The 15,000-nt window shown below is 51.2% G+C and overlaps 1 long non-coding RNA gene across 2 annotated transcripts; it reads right to left on the bottom strand.

Annotated features, from left to right (window-relative positions):
• Positions 1–447: 447 nt before the first annotated feature.
• LOC141409069 (uncharacterized) lies at positions 448–4,515 on the bottom strand. Of its 2 annotated transcripts, none has more exons than XR_012427373.1 (2): positions 3,648–4,515; positions 448–854 (listed from the first exon to the last, which is right to left on the bottom strand). It is a non-coding gene; the product is annotated as an uncharacterized lncRNA (long non-coding RNA). The 2 variants fall into 2 exon arrangements; XR_012427374.1 differs by lacking the exon at positions 448–854 and adding an exon at positions 2,593–3,131.
• Between the last annotated feature and the right edge of the window lie 10,485 nt (positions 4,516–15,000).

Consider the following 15,000-nt stretch of genomic DNA (forward strand, 5'->3'; position numbering starts at 1 on the left):
CACAGTGTGGCCAGCGTTCCATCACAGCCTCAGGACACTGCCCGGCCCTGCCTGGCTTTCATTCCTGAGCTTTGGAACGAAGCAGTGACAGTGGTTCATGGTTGCAATCCCTTCAATATCTGTGAAGATCTTATCTGAGAATATCTTTTTTTTTTTTTTTGAGATGGGGTCTCGCTCTGTCGCCCAGGCTGGAGTGCAGTGGCGCGATCTCCACTCACTGCAAGCTCCGCCTCCCAGGTTCATGCCATTCTCCTGCCTCAGCCTCCTGTGTAGCTGGGACTACAGGCACCCACCACCACGCCCGGCTAGTTTTTTGTATTTTTAGTAGAGACGGGGTTTCACCGTGTTAGCCAGGATGGTCTTGATCTCCTGATCTCGTGATCTGCCCGTCTCGGCCTCCCAAAGTGCTTGGATTACAGGTGTGAGCCACCGCGCCCGGCCTTCTTCTTTTTCTTTTAAGAGACAAGGTCTTGCTCTGTAGCCCAGCCTGGAGTGCAGTAGCACGATCTCAGCTCACTGTAGCCTCCACCTCCTGGGTTCACGGGATCCTTCCACCTCAGCTTCTGGAGGAACTGAGACCACAGAGGCATGTCACTGTACCCAGAGAGTTTTCTATTTTTTGTAGAGATGGGGTCTCACTATGTTTTCCAGGCTGGTCTCAAACTCCTGGCCTCAGGGGATCCTCCCCCTTGGCCTCCCAAAGTGCTGAGATTGCAGGTGTGAGCCTCCTTATCCATGATGAACTTTTGCTAGAAAATTGTGCTGTTGTGTGTATGTCAGTTGAAGCTGGGCGGGCATCTTAGCCAATTATTTGGTGGTTTGGTGGCATCAAATTGTCTCCTCTTCCTTCAGTCCTAGAGGCAAATGCATGTCCCATCCATCATTCACAGGTTTCTACAAGGTTTGAAGTCTGCACACTTCATTTCCATTCTTTATTGTTCCTAACTGGGTGTTTATTTCTTTCTTTTCCTCCCTTCCTTCCTTCCTTCCTCCCTCCCTCCCTCCCTCCCTCCCTCCCTCCCTTCCTTCCTTCCTATCTTTCTTTCTTTCGTCTTTCTTTTTTTTTTTTTTTGTTATAGAGTTTTGCTCTTGTTGCCCAGGCTGGAGTGCAGTGGCGCGATCTCAGCTCATTGCAACCTCCACCTCCTCGGTTCAAGCAATTTTCCTGCCTCAGCCTCCCAAGTAGCTGGGTTTACAGGCGCCCGCCACCACGCCCAGCTAATTTTTGTATTTTTAGTAGAGACAGGGTTTTCCCATGTTGGCCAGGCTGGTCTCGAACTCCTAACCTCAAGTGATCAGCCCACCTCAGCCTCCCAAAGTGCTGGGATTACACGTATGAGCCACCGCACCTGGCCTCCTAACTGATGTTTCAGTTTGGATCTGAAGAACGGGAATTTTCATAATTTCTTATTCAAGGTTTTTGAGAATTAGTTTGTTGCCATTTCTGAACTTCTGTCCCATTGTGATGTGTGTAATCAGTCGGCTTCCTTATCCTCATCCTCCACCCAGAGAAGCTCCAACCACCCCAGAACCCGGAAGGCCAGCCAGGGAGCAGCCTTGCCCAGGGTCAGGAGCCAGGGCCCCTGTGGCTGGGGCCTGTGTGGCTGGCACCTGGTGGACGTGAGCCCCAGGACAGGGAGTTTCCGTGCGCATGATGGAAGCAGCTCACTTCTCAGCCCCTTTCAAGAATCTGGGAAGAATGGCCAGGCGCGGTGGCTCACGCCTGTAATCCCAGCACTTTGGGAGGCCGAGGCGGGCAGATCACGAGGTCAGGAGATCGAGACCATCCTGACTAACACGGTGAAACCCTGTCTCTACCAAAAATACAAAAAATTAGCCGGCGTGGTGGTGGCTGCCTGTAGTCCCAGCTACTCAGGAGTCCGAGGCAGGAGAATGGCGTGAACCCTGGAGGCGGAGGTTGCAGTGAGCCGAGGTCTCACCACTGCACTCTATCCTGGGTGACACAGTGAGACTGTGTCTCCGAAAAAAAGAAAAAAAATTTTTTTAAAAAAGAAAGTGCATGTTAAACCCACGATGACATCCCTCTACATGGTCATAAAATGGTTAAACTTAAAGACTTCCAATGACAAGTGTTGATCAGCATTAGAGCAACTTAAACCCTCACACACTACTGTGGGGAGTACAAAGTACAGCCACTTTGGAAAGCAGATTGGAGGCCAGGCTCGGTGGCTCACGCCTGTAATCCCAGCACTTTGGGAGGCCGAGGCGGGCAGATCATCTGAGGTCAGGAGTTCGAGACCAGCCTGGCCAACATGGTGAAACCCCATCTCTACTAAAAACACAGAAATTAGCTGGGTGTGGTGGTGTGCGTCTGTAATCCCAGCTACTGGGAGGTGGAGGTTGCAGTGAGCCGAGATCACGCCACTGCACTCCAGCCTGGGTGACACAGTGAGACTCCATCTCAAAAAATAAATACATAAATAAAAAATAAAATAAATTAAAAAAAAAAAAGAAAGGAAAGCAGATTGGCAGCTTCTTACCAACTTAAGTATACAGTCCCCTTGAAACCCAGTAATCCCACACATATTTATTCAAAAGAAATGAAAACATGTGTCCATACACAGACTTGTATTTAAATGTTAAAAGCAGCTTTACTCATAATAGCCCAGAACTGCATACGTTCCAGAGCTCATCAACAGGTAGACAGTTAAACAAACTGAGGTGTGAGCATGCAATGGAATGAAATATTACTCAGCAATAAAAAATCCGCCGCTAACGTGCACAACAGTGTGGGCGGCTGTTCAGAGTGTGGAGCCGAGAGGAGCCAGACACGAACGACGGCTCTGCTAGAAATCCACTGCCACACGAGTCACTGCGACACACAGCTTAAAACGGTGTTTATCATCTCAGCTTTTGTAGGTCTGGGTCCCGGCTCAGTCCTCCTTACAAATCTGCAGTCCGATGTCAGCCAGGGTCATGGTCACCTCCAGGATCAGCTGTGGCAGCGTCCCAGGGTGGCTGTTGGAGTGAGTTTCCTGCTGTCTCGGGGGTGGTGGAGGGGTCTGGCTTTCACGGTTGCCTTCAGTTCCTGGCCCGTGAGCCTCCCCACCTCGGCTGGCAACCCAGCACTGGCTTCATCAAAGTGAGTAGGGGCGAGAGTGCCCTGAGACCTGAATCACGGCATTTTATAAATGAATCTCAGGATGTCTCATCACTCTTTTACTTTTATTTATTTATTTTTTTGAGATGGCATCTAGCTCTGTCACCCAGGCTGGAGTGCAGTGGCATGATCTCAGCTCACTGCAATCTCTGCCTCCCAGTTCTCCTGCTTCGGCCTCCAGAATAGCTGGGATTGCAAGCGTGTGCCACCACGCCCAGCTGATTCTTGTACTTTAGTAGAGACAGGGTTTTACCATGTGGGCCAGGCTGGTCTTGAACTCCTGACCTCAAGTGATCCGTCCACCTTGGCCTCCCAACATGCTGGGATTACAGATATGAGGCACTGTACCCTGCCTTTTTATCATTTTTTTTAGAAACTGGGTCTCACTCTGTTGCCCAGGTTGGAATGCAGTGGTGCCATCACAGCCCACTACAGTCCCTACCTCCTGGGTTCAAGCGATCCTCCCACCTCAACCTCCTGAATACCTGGGACCACAGGCGTGTGCCACCACCTCTGGGTAACTTACTTTCTGTAGAGACGGAGACTCCCTATGTTATCCAGGCTGGTCTCAAACTCCTGGGCTCAGGAGATCCTCCTGCCTCAGCCTCCCACAGTGCCGGGATCACAGGTGTGGCCATCGTGCCCGGCCCATCACTCTTGATGGATGAGAACAACACGTTGCTTGATCCAGACCACATGTGAGGAGGAAGGCCACACCACACCAGGGGAGGGAGCGTGGGGAGCCCGGGGAGAAGGCTGCCAACCCACCTTCCTGCCGGACGGTCCCGTTAATGAGCTGCTGCGAGTTCTGTTCGCGGCCAGATCTTGTCTCCCCAGCAGCCCATTTTAGGCGTTTTCATGTTGTCGCCTCAGTCGTGCTCGTATCTAAAGTAGGACGTGTTTGTCACTTGATCGACAGCCCTTTTGTTAGAAACGTTACTTTGTGTTTAAGGTTTTCTATCGCACGAAATAATTCAAATTGCCACTTTAAAAAACATAGAATACGAGAATAGAATACCGACTTCTCCACATTAAAAATGAGTAATGGTTCTTGGATATCTATTTAACTCAAGTATAGAAAAAATGTTCTAAGCGGCCAAGCCGGATTGTTCATTGGTTCTCAGGGCCTTGATGGCCAAAGACAGCAGCACAGCTAAGCGTGGTTTCCGACTGAACTGCTTCCTTTGTTTCAGTAGACGGCCGATCTCAGGCTGCTACACACATTTTGCATTTGGTCTTTTCTGCCAAGTTTCCTCTGCTTATCCAAATGAACGGAGTCCATCTGAAAATCACAGGATTAATAATTACTATCTAAACTCGATAACATTTTTCTCTGTGTCCCTGCCATTTTCTCTGTTTGGTGCATTTTCCCAGGAAAGTAACAGAACAACCTCACAAATACATCAAGAAGGGGGTTTAAATTTAGCGAGCGCCGTTTCCTCTCCCAGGTCCCGGTGACTCACCTCCACCTCCCAGGGCCATCCTGCTGCTGCCGAGCTGCAGCAATGGACAGGGGCCAGCTCCCCGCCCACGCCTTGGACTCCAGGACGTCCCTTCCCCTACGCTGTGGGCATCCGAGCATCCGGCAAGGTGTCAGTCCAAAAGAAACCATGTAAGTGGGCTGCAGGCTGGCGTCTGAATACCTGCCTCAACCCGCAGACCACACTTCGGTGGCTTTCTGTGTGCCCTGTAGGACATTGCTGTCCAGGGAAGAACCAAGTCAGTGACTCCCAGGGCTAACTAACGGGCGGGATGTTCATTCCTTCCAGATCCAAGGGTGCGCGTTCTGCTCTGTGCCATATGGGGAGAGTGCAACGCCTCCCAGCGCAGAGCAGAAGGAAGAGGCAACAGCTATTGCCCTGAGCACCCACCCAAAGGGCTCTGGACGGATCCTCCCTGATGCAGAAGCAGTTCCACGTGTCCAGCAAGCAGGAAGAGCACTGTGAAGGAATACCCGGTGTGTCGGGATCAAGGGCTCTGGGTGTGAAGTCTGAGCTGCTTTCTCATGACTGTTCCCACAATCTGGTGCCGGAGTCCCCTCAGTGGGCACTCTCAGTGGTGCCAAGACAAGGGGGTGGGCTTTGTTCAGGAGCCTGGGTGAAGAGCACGCACCCCATCTCAAACAGGGAGACTTCCGTCGATGGAGATCGTCCTTGTTACGGATTGTGAAAGCCTCACCAGAGCCTCGCTCAGAGGGTGGGTTCTGCCACGGAACAGAAGATGGGGCATAACCTCCAGTGTGCCCCAGAGAGCGGGCAGCCCACGCCTCTGCGAAGCGGGTGGTCGCTGTCATAAAACAACCTGAGCCTCTTTCTAACAGAGTTCAGCGTCCTGCACCTCTGACACTGAGGAAACAAATCACGACTCTCACCCTGTCGTTTCGTAAAAGAAGAAAACAAAGCTGGGAAATCCGTTTGGGAACTACACACGGCCAGTTTGGAGCAGAGCTGGGACTGGCACCCAGACCTCTGACTCCTGGAGCTCTTCCCTGATTCTCTTTTTTGTATTTTGTATTTTCAGTAGAGACGCAGTTTCACCATGTTGGACCAAGATGGTCTTGAACTCCTGACCTCAGGTGCTCCACCCGCCTCGGCCTCCCAAAGTGCTGGAATTACAGGCGTGAGCCACCACGCCCAGCTCTTTTACAATTTTTATTTTATTTTATTTTGTTAAATAGAGATAGCATCTCACTACGTTGGCCAGGCTGGCCTCAAACTCCTGGGTTCAAATGACCCTCCTGCTTCAGCCTCCCAAAGTGCTGGGATTAGCAGAGTGAGCCACCTGTCTGGCCAGCATGCATTTTCTGAATGACTAATAGGCATCTTTTCATGTGCTTATTTATTTATGTATCTTTTGGTGACGTACGTGTCTGTTCAAATCTTTTAAAAGCCTAATGTTTTTAAAAATGAAGTTATCAATCTTATTATTAAGAGTTTTTTCATTGGGCATGGTGACTCACGCCTGTAATCCAGCCCTTTGGGAGGCTGAGGCGGGCAGATCACGAGGTCAGGAGATCGAGACCATCCTGGCTAGCACGGTGAAACCCCGTCTCTACTAAAAATACAAAAAATTAGCCGGGCGTGGTGGCGGCGCCTGTAGTCCCAGCTACTCGGGAGGCCGAGGCAGGAGAATGGCGTGAACCCGGGAGGTGGAGTTTGGCGTGAACCCTGGAGGCGGAGTTTGCCGTGAGCCGAGATCCGGCCACTGCACTCCAGGCTGGGTGACAGAGCGAGACTCCGACTCAAAAAAAAAAAAGAGTTTTTTCCTACATTTTAGGTGCATGTCTGTTGTTGGATATATGTTGCACAGATACTTTCTCCCAGCCTAGGGCCTGCGATTCATTTTCACAACAGTATCTTTTGAAGAAACAAAGTTTGCAATCCCGGCGATGTGGCCCTGTTTCTGTATGGGCCACGCTCCCCCCCTCATCCCTTTCCGCCCTGACTCCCTTTTCCTGTGTGGCGGCAGGGACGCCTTCCTATTGCAGTAGCTGGTGTCCTCGGTGGGCTCACCTCACCCATTTCCCCCTCTCAGGATCTTGCCCGTGGCTCCCTGATGTTCCATCACTTGGGGGCTGTTGTCTCAAATATTTTGCTGAGTCTTTCAGTTGTTTCACGCATGCGGCAAACCTGTCCCTGTTACTCCATCTCGGCCAGAAGTAGAAACTTACCTTCATTTTTTTTTTTTTTTTGAGACGGAGTCTCGCTCTGTCACCCAGGCTGGAGTGCAGTGGCCGGATCTCAGCTCACTGCAAGCTCCGCCTCCCGGGTTTACGCCATTCTCCTGCCTCCGCCTCCCGAGTAGCTGGGACTACAGGCGCCGCCACCTCGCCCGGCTAGTTTTTTGTATTTTTTAGTAGAGACGGGGTTTCACCATGTTCACCAGGATGGTCTCGATCTCCTGACCTCGTGATCCACCCGTCTCGGCCTCCCAAAGTGCTGGGATTACAGGCTTGAGCCACCGCGCCCAGCCTTCATTTTTAAAATAAAATAAAATTGGCCGGACACGGTGGCTCAAGCCTGTAATCCCAGCACTTTGGGAGGCCCAGACGGGTGGATCACAAGGTCAGGAGATAGAGACCATCCTGGCTAACACGGTGAAACCCCATCTCTCCTAAAAAATACAAAAAAAAAAAAAAAAAAAAAAAAACTAGCTGGGCGAGGTGGCAGGCGCCTGCAGTCCCAGCTACTCGGGAGGCTGAGGCGGGAGAATGGCATAAACCCGGGAGGCGGAGCTTGCAGTGAGCAGAGATCTGGCCACTGCACTCCAGACTGGGCAACAGAGCAAGACTCTGTCTCAAAAAATTAAAAAATAAAAAATAAAAATATTAAATTAAATTAAATTAAGCTGGGCGCAGGCGAGGTGGCTCATGCCTGTAATCCCAGCACTTTGGGAGGCCGAGGTGGGTGGATCACTTGAGGCCAGGTGTTCGAGATCAGCCTGGCCAACATGGTGAAACCCCATCTCTACTAAAAATACAAGAAGAAATTAGCTGGGCATGGTGGCACATGCCTGTAATGCCAGCTACTCAGGAGGCTGAGGCAGAAGAATCGCTCGAACCTGGGAGGCGGAGGTTGCCGTGAGCTGAGATCGCGTCAGTGCACTCAACCTGGATGACAGAGCGAGACGTGGTCTAAAAAAAAAAAAACCAGCTGTACTGAGATAGGATTCACACAGCGTAAACTTGCCTTCACTTTGCAAAGTCGTTTTCTCCCTGGGCACAGTCGCTGGGGTCCTGGCGCTGGGGCTCCTCTGGCCTTCCCTTCTCTCAGCACTTCCTAGTCGCTTCTTGTCTTCTGGCTTCGGGGTTTCTCTTTTTTTTTTTTTTTTTTTTTTTTTTTGAGACGGAGTCTCGCTCTGTCGCCCAGGCTGGAGTACAGTGGCCGGATCTCAGCTCACTGCAAGCTCCGCCTCCCGGGTTCACGCCATTCTCCTGCCTCAGCCTCCAGAATAGCTGGGACTACAGGCGCCCGCCACCTCGCCCGGCTAGTTTTTTGTATTTTTTAGTAGAGACGGGGTTTCACCGTGTTAGCCAGGATGGTCTCGATCTCCTGACCTCGTGATCCACCCGTCTCGGCCTCCCAAAGTGCTGGGATTACAGGCTTGAGCCACCGCGCCCGGCCAGCTTCGGGGTTTCTCACAGGAAGTTTGCTGCCGTTTCTTTGCTGCACTTTGCGAAATGTGTGTCTCTCACAAAGTGGTTGTAAAGAGTTTTTCTTTCTCGTTTTCATCAGCTTGGTTGCTGGGCATCTTGGTGTGATTTTCTTTTTCTTTTTCATATATGTGTGTATGTGTATATATATATATATATATATATATATATATATATATATATATATATATATGTATGTATTTTTTGTTTGTTTTGTTTTGTTTTTGAGACGGAGTCTCGCTCTGTTGCCCAGGCTGGAGTGCAGTGGCGCGATCTCGGCTCACTGCAAGCTCCACCTCCAGGGTTCACGCCATTCTCCTGCCTCAGCCTCCCGAGTAGCTGGGACTACAGGTGCCCACCACCACACCCGGCTAAGTTTTTGTATTTTTAGTAGAGATGGGGTTTCCCCGTGTTAGCCAGGATGGTCTTGATCTCCTGACCTCGTGATCCGCCTGCCTCAGCCTCCCAAAGTGCTGGGATTACAGGCGTGAGCCACCGTGCCTGGCCCACTGTCCCATTCTTAATAGTGGCTGGACCGTCTTACTGTTCTTGTAACCACCCCCGGCACCCTCCCGAGCACACATCTTTCTCAAATGCCTGAACCACTGCACCAGCCGCCGTCCTCCCAGGGCTCTACAGGGGGAGCTCTACCTCATGCAGGGCATCCGTGTGCCACCCAGGATGGGATCCTGTTGCCAGCTGGGCAGTAAGTGATCCAGCTCCAGATCCACAGTGCCATCTGCCTTCTCAGACCATTCCTGGCACCGCCTGTGCCCCTTTGTGCCCTCTAGTAAGCAGACCATGCAATGAAATCAAGAATGCAAAAGACTTTTTGGGAGCTCACACCCATGAAAAATCAAGGCAGAGTGGGGAGCTGGGCTGAGAAAGCCTTCAGGCCACAATACCCGTCCAACGTCTGTGAAAGAAAATCGGGAGGAAACAGAATCGGGCTGGGAGAGCCTGACTGCGATGCAAATCTCTCAACATTTTGGCCACCCCAGCGGAGGGGCACGGCAGGGCTCTGCAGCAGAGAGTGCTCAGCGTCCACCAGGAGTCCTGTGTTGGGGGCCAGGGCTGCCCAGTGCCCTGCGTGCTCAGTCATGGGCCAGGGGCCGCCCGGAGAGTGTGCTCTGCTCAAACGCTTTCGTGCGTCCCTGCGGCAGGGCTGAAGGCTGGAGGCTACCTGCACACCTCACAGCTAAATGCAAATCCATGCTCCAGTGAAGATGGAAGTGGCGCCCCTACATGGCTGCCACAACATTTCAGAATGGTAACTTAGTGTCCTAGCACCCTCCAAAGGTGGCCAATGAGGATATTTTATTTTATTTTATTTTTAGAGGCAGGGTCTCGCTCTGTTGCTCAGGCTGGAAAGCAGTGGAGTATCACAGCTCACTGCAGCCTTGACCTCCTGCGCTCAAGCGACCCTCCTGCCTCAGCCTCTGGAGTAGCTGGGACTACAGGCGCCTGCCACCACACCCAGCTAATTTTTATTTTGTTTTGTTTTAGATGGAGTCTCGCTCTATCACCAGGCTGGAGTGCAGTGGTACGATCTCAGCTCACTGCAACCTCATCCTCTCGGGTTCAAGCAATTCTCCTGCCTCAGCTTCCTATGTAGCTGGCAATATAGGTGCGTGCCACCATTTTTGTATTTTTAGTAGAGACAGGATTTCACCATGTTGTCCAGGATGGTCTCGATCTCTTGACCTCGTGATCTGCCTGCCTCGGCCTCCCAAAGTGCTGGGATTATAGGCGTGAGCCACCGGGCCCAGCATTTTTTTTTTTTTTTTTTTTTTTTGAGACGCAGTCTCACTCTGTCACCCAGCCTGGAGTGTAGTGGCACAATCTCAGCTCACTGCAATCTCCATCTCCCAGGTTCAAGTGATTCTCCTGCCTCGGCCTTCTGGGTACCTGGGACTACAGGCACCTGCTACCACGCCTGTCTAATTTTTCTATTTTTAGTAGAGATGGGGTTTCACCATGTTAGCCAGGCTGGTCTCGAACTCCTGACCTTGTCATCTGCCTGCCTCAACCTCCCAAAGTGCTGGGATTACAGGTGCGAGTCACTGTGTTCAGTCTACTTATTTGTTTTATCTCCTTACAGAATTATTTCAGAACAGCAATATCAATAATATTACTGTAATCAGGATTACTACAAACTACTTAACATTTCTTCACAATTCTTTTGTCATCGGGATATAGTGTACTAGGTATACATAGTCAAACGGTCGGGTTTTTTGTTTTTTGTTTTTTTTTTTTTTTGAGATAGAGTCCTGCTCTGTTGCCCAGGCTGGAGTGCAGTGGCGTGATCTCGGCTCACTGCAAGCTTTGCCTCCCGGGTTTACGCCATTCTCCTGCCTCAACCTGCCCAGCAGCTGGGACTACAGGCACACACCGCCACGCCCGGCTAATTTTTTTGTATTTTTAGTAGAGACGGGGTTTCACCGTGTTAGCCAGGATGGTCTTGATCTCTTGACCTGGTGATCCACCTGCCTCAGCCTCCCAAAGTGCTGGGATTACAGGCGTGAGCCACCGCGCCCAGCCAAATGGTTGGGTTTTAAAGCCACTTGAAAGCTGGATGCTGTGGCTCACACCTGTGTGGAATCCCAGCACTTTGGGAGGCTGAGGCAGGAGGATTACTTGAGGCCAGGAGTTCTACACCAGCCTGGAAAAGATAGTGAGACTTCATCTCTGCAAAAATAAAAATGAAAATGACCAGCTACTCGGGAGGCTGAGGCAGGGGAATAGCGTGAACCCGGGAGGCGGAGCTTGCTGTGAGCCGAGATCGCGCCACTGCACTCCAGCCTGGGCAACAGAGCGAGACTCTGTCTCAAAAATAAAATAGGCCAGGTGCGGTGGCTCAAGCCTGTAATCCCAGCACTTTGGGAGGCCGAGACGGGCGGATCACGAGGTCAGGAGATCGAGACCATCCTGGCTAACACAATGAAACCCCGTCTCTACTAAAAATACAAAAAAATTAGCCGGGCGAGGTGGCGGGCACCTGTAGTCCCAGCTACTCGGGAGGCTGAGGCAGGAGAATGTCGTAAACCCGGGAGGCGGAGCTTGCAGTGAGCCGAGATAGCGCCACTGCACTCCAGCCTGGGCGACAGAGCGAGACTCCGTCTCAAAAAAATAAATAAATAAATAAAATAAAATAAAATAAAAATGAATTATCTGGGTATGGTGGTGCACACATGTAGTCCCAGCTGCTTGGGAAGCTGAGGTGGTGGGATGGCTTGAGCCCAGGAGGTCGAGGCTGTGGTGAGCCATGATGGAGCCACTGCACTCCAGCCTGGGGAACAGAGCAAGACATTGTCTCTTTGAAAAAAGAAAAGTCACTTCGTGAGGCCAAGGCAGGCAGATCACTTGAGCTCAGGAGTTTGAGACCAGCCTGGCCAACATGGTGAAACCCCCGCTCTACTAAAAATACAAAAAAACTAGCCAGGCATTGAGGCGCATGCCTGTAATCTCAGCTACTTGGGAGGCTGAGGCAGGAGAATTGCTTGAATCCAGGAGGCGGAAGTTGCAGTGAGCCAAGATCACTCCATTGCACTTCAGCCTGGGTGACACAGCGAGACTCTGTCTAAAAATAAAAATAAAAAGTCACTCAAAATTATCCTTTTTTGTATGGCTAAACCCCCCACATGCCATACAATTAAGTTCATTTGTTTCATTCTGTCTCCAGTTTTTAGATGCTTTTCTATTTTGATTTATTTTTGGTTTTCTAATTACACAGTTCTATAGCTGAATGTAAGCACATTTAAAGAGATCTGCTTTCTATTCCTGTGCCCTTCTGCCCAGATAGTAACCTTTTTAATGTCAAAAAATACACATATATATTCTTATTGCCCCTGCTCCTTCTTACATAAATACTATACACACTTTTCTTCATCTTGATTTTTTTTATTTTTTTGAGACAGGATCTCACTTTGTCACCCAAGCTGGAGGGCAGTAGCACAATCACAGCTCAGGGCAGCATCAACCTCCCAGGCTCAAGAGGTCCTCCCACCTCAGCCTCCTGAGTAGCTGGGACTACAGGTGTGTGCCACCATGGCCAGCTAATTGTTTTTTTGTATTTTTTTAGCATCTGGGTTTTACCATGTTGCCCAGGCTGGTCTCAAACTCCTGGACTCAAGCAATCCTCCCTGTTTGCCCCGCTAAGTGCTGGGATTAGAAGCGTGAGCCACTACGCCTGGCCTCAATTTTTTTTTTTTTTTTTTGAGATAGGGTTTCACTATGTTGCCAAGGTTGGAGTGCAGTGCTACAATCAGAGCTCACTGCAGCCTCAGACTCCTGGGCTCGAGCAATCCATCCTGCCTCAGCTTCCCAAGTAGCTGGGACTACAGGCTCAAGCCACCATGCCTGGCTTGATTTTTTTTACTTAACAATGTATTCTGGAGTCACTCCACAGCAGAACATAGAAATAAATGGTCCTTATGCCTTCTTTACAGCTGACCTTCTTTACAGCTGACCTTCTTTACAGCTGACCTCCATCGTGTAGCTGTTCCACAGCTTCCTTAACCAAACAGTTCCATGGACACGGGGCTGTTCTCAGCCTGTCACTGTCCTTTCCTTCTTTCCTAGACAGTATGTGTGTGTGTGTGTATATATATATATATATAGAAAGAGAGAGAGAGGGAGAGAGAGTTGGAGTCTCGCTCTGTTGCCCAGGCTGGAGTGCAGTAGTGTAATCTCGGCTCACTACAACCTCTGCTTCCTGGGTTCAAGTGATTCTCCTGCCTCAGTCTCCTGAGTAGCTGGGATTCCAGGCATGCGCCACCACGCCCAGCTAATTTTTGTATTTTAGTAAACAGGGGTTTCACCATATTGGCCAGGCTCGTCTCGAACTCCTGACCTCAGGTGATCCACCTGCCTTGGCCTCCCAAAGTGCTGGGATTATAGGCGTGAGCCACCACGCCCAGCCCTTTCCTGGAAAGTATATTAACAGTTCACTGGGAAAGGTCCAGGGAGGCAAAGCTGATAAGGAAGAAGCCCTATCATTTCCACAGAGTCAGGAAGAAGTATAATCTCTCTTATAAAAGCGAACCTGGGCTGGTAATGGTGGCTTGGTTCTATTCCTCAGATTCTGAGAAGGAAAGCGATCTGGCACTGCGGAAGGAGGATGAGTGCAGCGGTGGTGTGGCGTCACCCAGCTACTTTCCACAGCCATTCTCATGGGTGCTGGGTATTCTGCAAGGTGTCTTGCCTCTGATGGATCAGGTTATGGTCCAGGAAAAAACCAAAGGACCTCCCAGGCCTCACTGTGGCATCACGAGCAGGCCACCCTGCCAGTCCTACGCATGGCGGGCTGAAAGACTGCTGGGGTAGGGGGCGCGTCCAATTCACTCGTGAGCCCAGTTCTTGGCATAGAGTGGCTCAGTGAAAGAGACCACTCCCTTTCCTCACACTCCCACATCTCCATTGCAAATGGCCCCCACGGGCCAACTGTGCGAGAAGAGCCTCCGGTGTAAACAGGATGGAGACGGCCTGGGCAGCAGGGGGTGGGGACTGTGGGGAAGGCAGTGGGGAAAGTCGGAACGGGCTTGGCATGTTGGGCCCATCTTTCATTTTGTTTTTTGTTTGTTTGTTTGTCTTGAGACAGAGTCTCGCTCTGTCGCTTAGGCTGGAGTGCAGTGGCACAGTCTCGACTCACTGCAACCTCCAACTCCCAGGTTCAAACGATTCTCCTGCCTCAGCCTCCGGAGTAGCTGGGACTGCAGGTGTGCGCCACCACACCCGGCTAATTTTTGTATTTTTAGTAGAGACAGGGTTTCACCACGTTGGTCAGGATAGTCTCGAACTCCTGACCTCAAGAGATCTGCCCAACTTAGCATGAGCCACCATACCCAGCCGGGTTTTTGCTGCTTTTGATTTTGAAACAGGGTCTTGATTTCGCTCCGGCCAGAGGGTGATGGCACCATCATAGCTCACTGACTTGCTATTTACTTTTACAATTTTTCAATTGGAGCCTTTGCTGGAACATAAAATCCAGAAGTCTTTTTTTTTTTTTTTTTTTTTTTGAGCTGGAGTCTCTGTCATCCAGGCTAGAGTGCAGTGGTGTGATCTTGGCTCACTGCAACCTCCTCCTCCTGGATTCAAGCGATTCTCCTGCCTCAGCCTCCTGAATAGCTGGGATTACAGGCAGCTGCCACCACGCCCCGCTAATTTTTGTATATTTAGAAAAGATGGGGTTTCACCATGTTGGCCAGGCTGGTCTCGAACTCCTGACCTCAAGTGATCCGTCTACCTCGGCCTTCTAAAGTGCTGGGATTACAGGCGTGAGCCACCCTGCCCGGCCCGATCTTCCATTTTCAGGAGAAGAGAAAAATACCCATTTTCACGGGAAACCTCCTAGTTTTTTAGGTTGACAATGACTCCAAACCATGGTCCTCTGAGCCACCGCGCCGGTGCTGAGCCCCTCCAGGCCCCCCAAGCCTGTCTGTCACCTCCAAGGCTGGGCCCTGGGCCAGGCCTGGACGTCTGGGACCCCGGAGACGTCCCCCCACCCGCGGCCTGTAGCCTGCCCCTTCAGCCGTGCCTCGGAGCCAGCGACCGCCCCGCTCCTGCCTGGAGAGCGGGCCCCGCCCCGCGCCGCGCCGCGCCGCGCGGTGGGTGGTGGGTCGGACCAAGCCACCCGCTCCAGTCGGGGAGCAGCACGGGCGAGGCTCCCCCTCCGGCCACGATGGAGTCTTCCGTTACCATGGAGCTCCGCGCTCCAAACCACGCCGCT

Source organism: Macaca fascicularis, chromosome 1 (assembly GCF_037993035.2).
Source record: "Macaca fascicularis isolate 582-1 chromosome 1, T2T-MFA8v1.1".
Taxonomy (NCBI): Eukaryota; Metazoa; Chordata; class Mammalia; order Primates; family Cercopithecidae; genus Macaca; species Macaca fascicularis.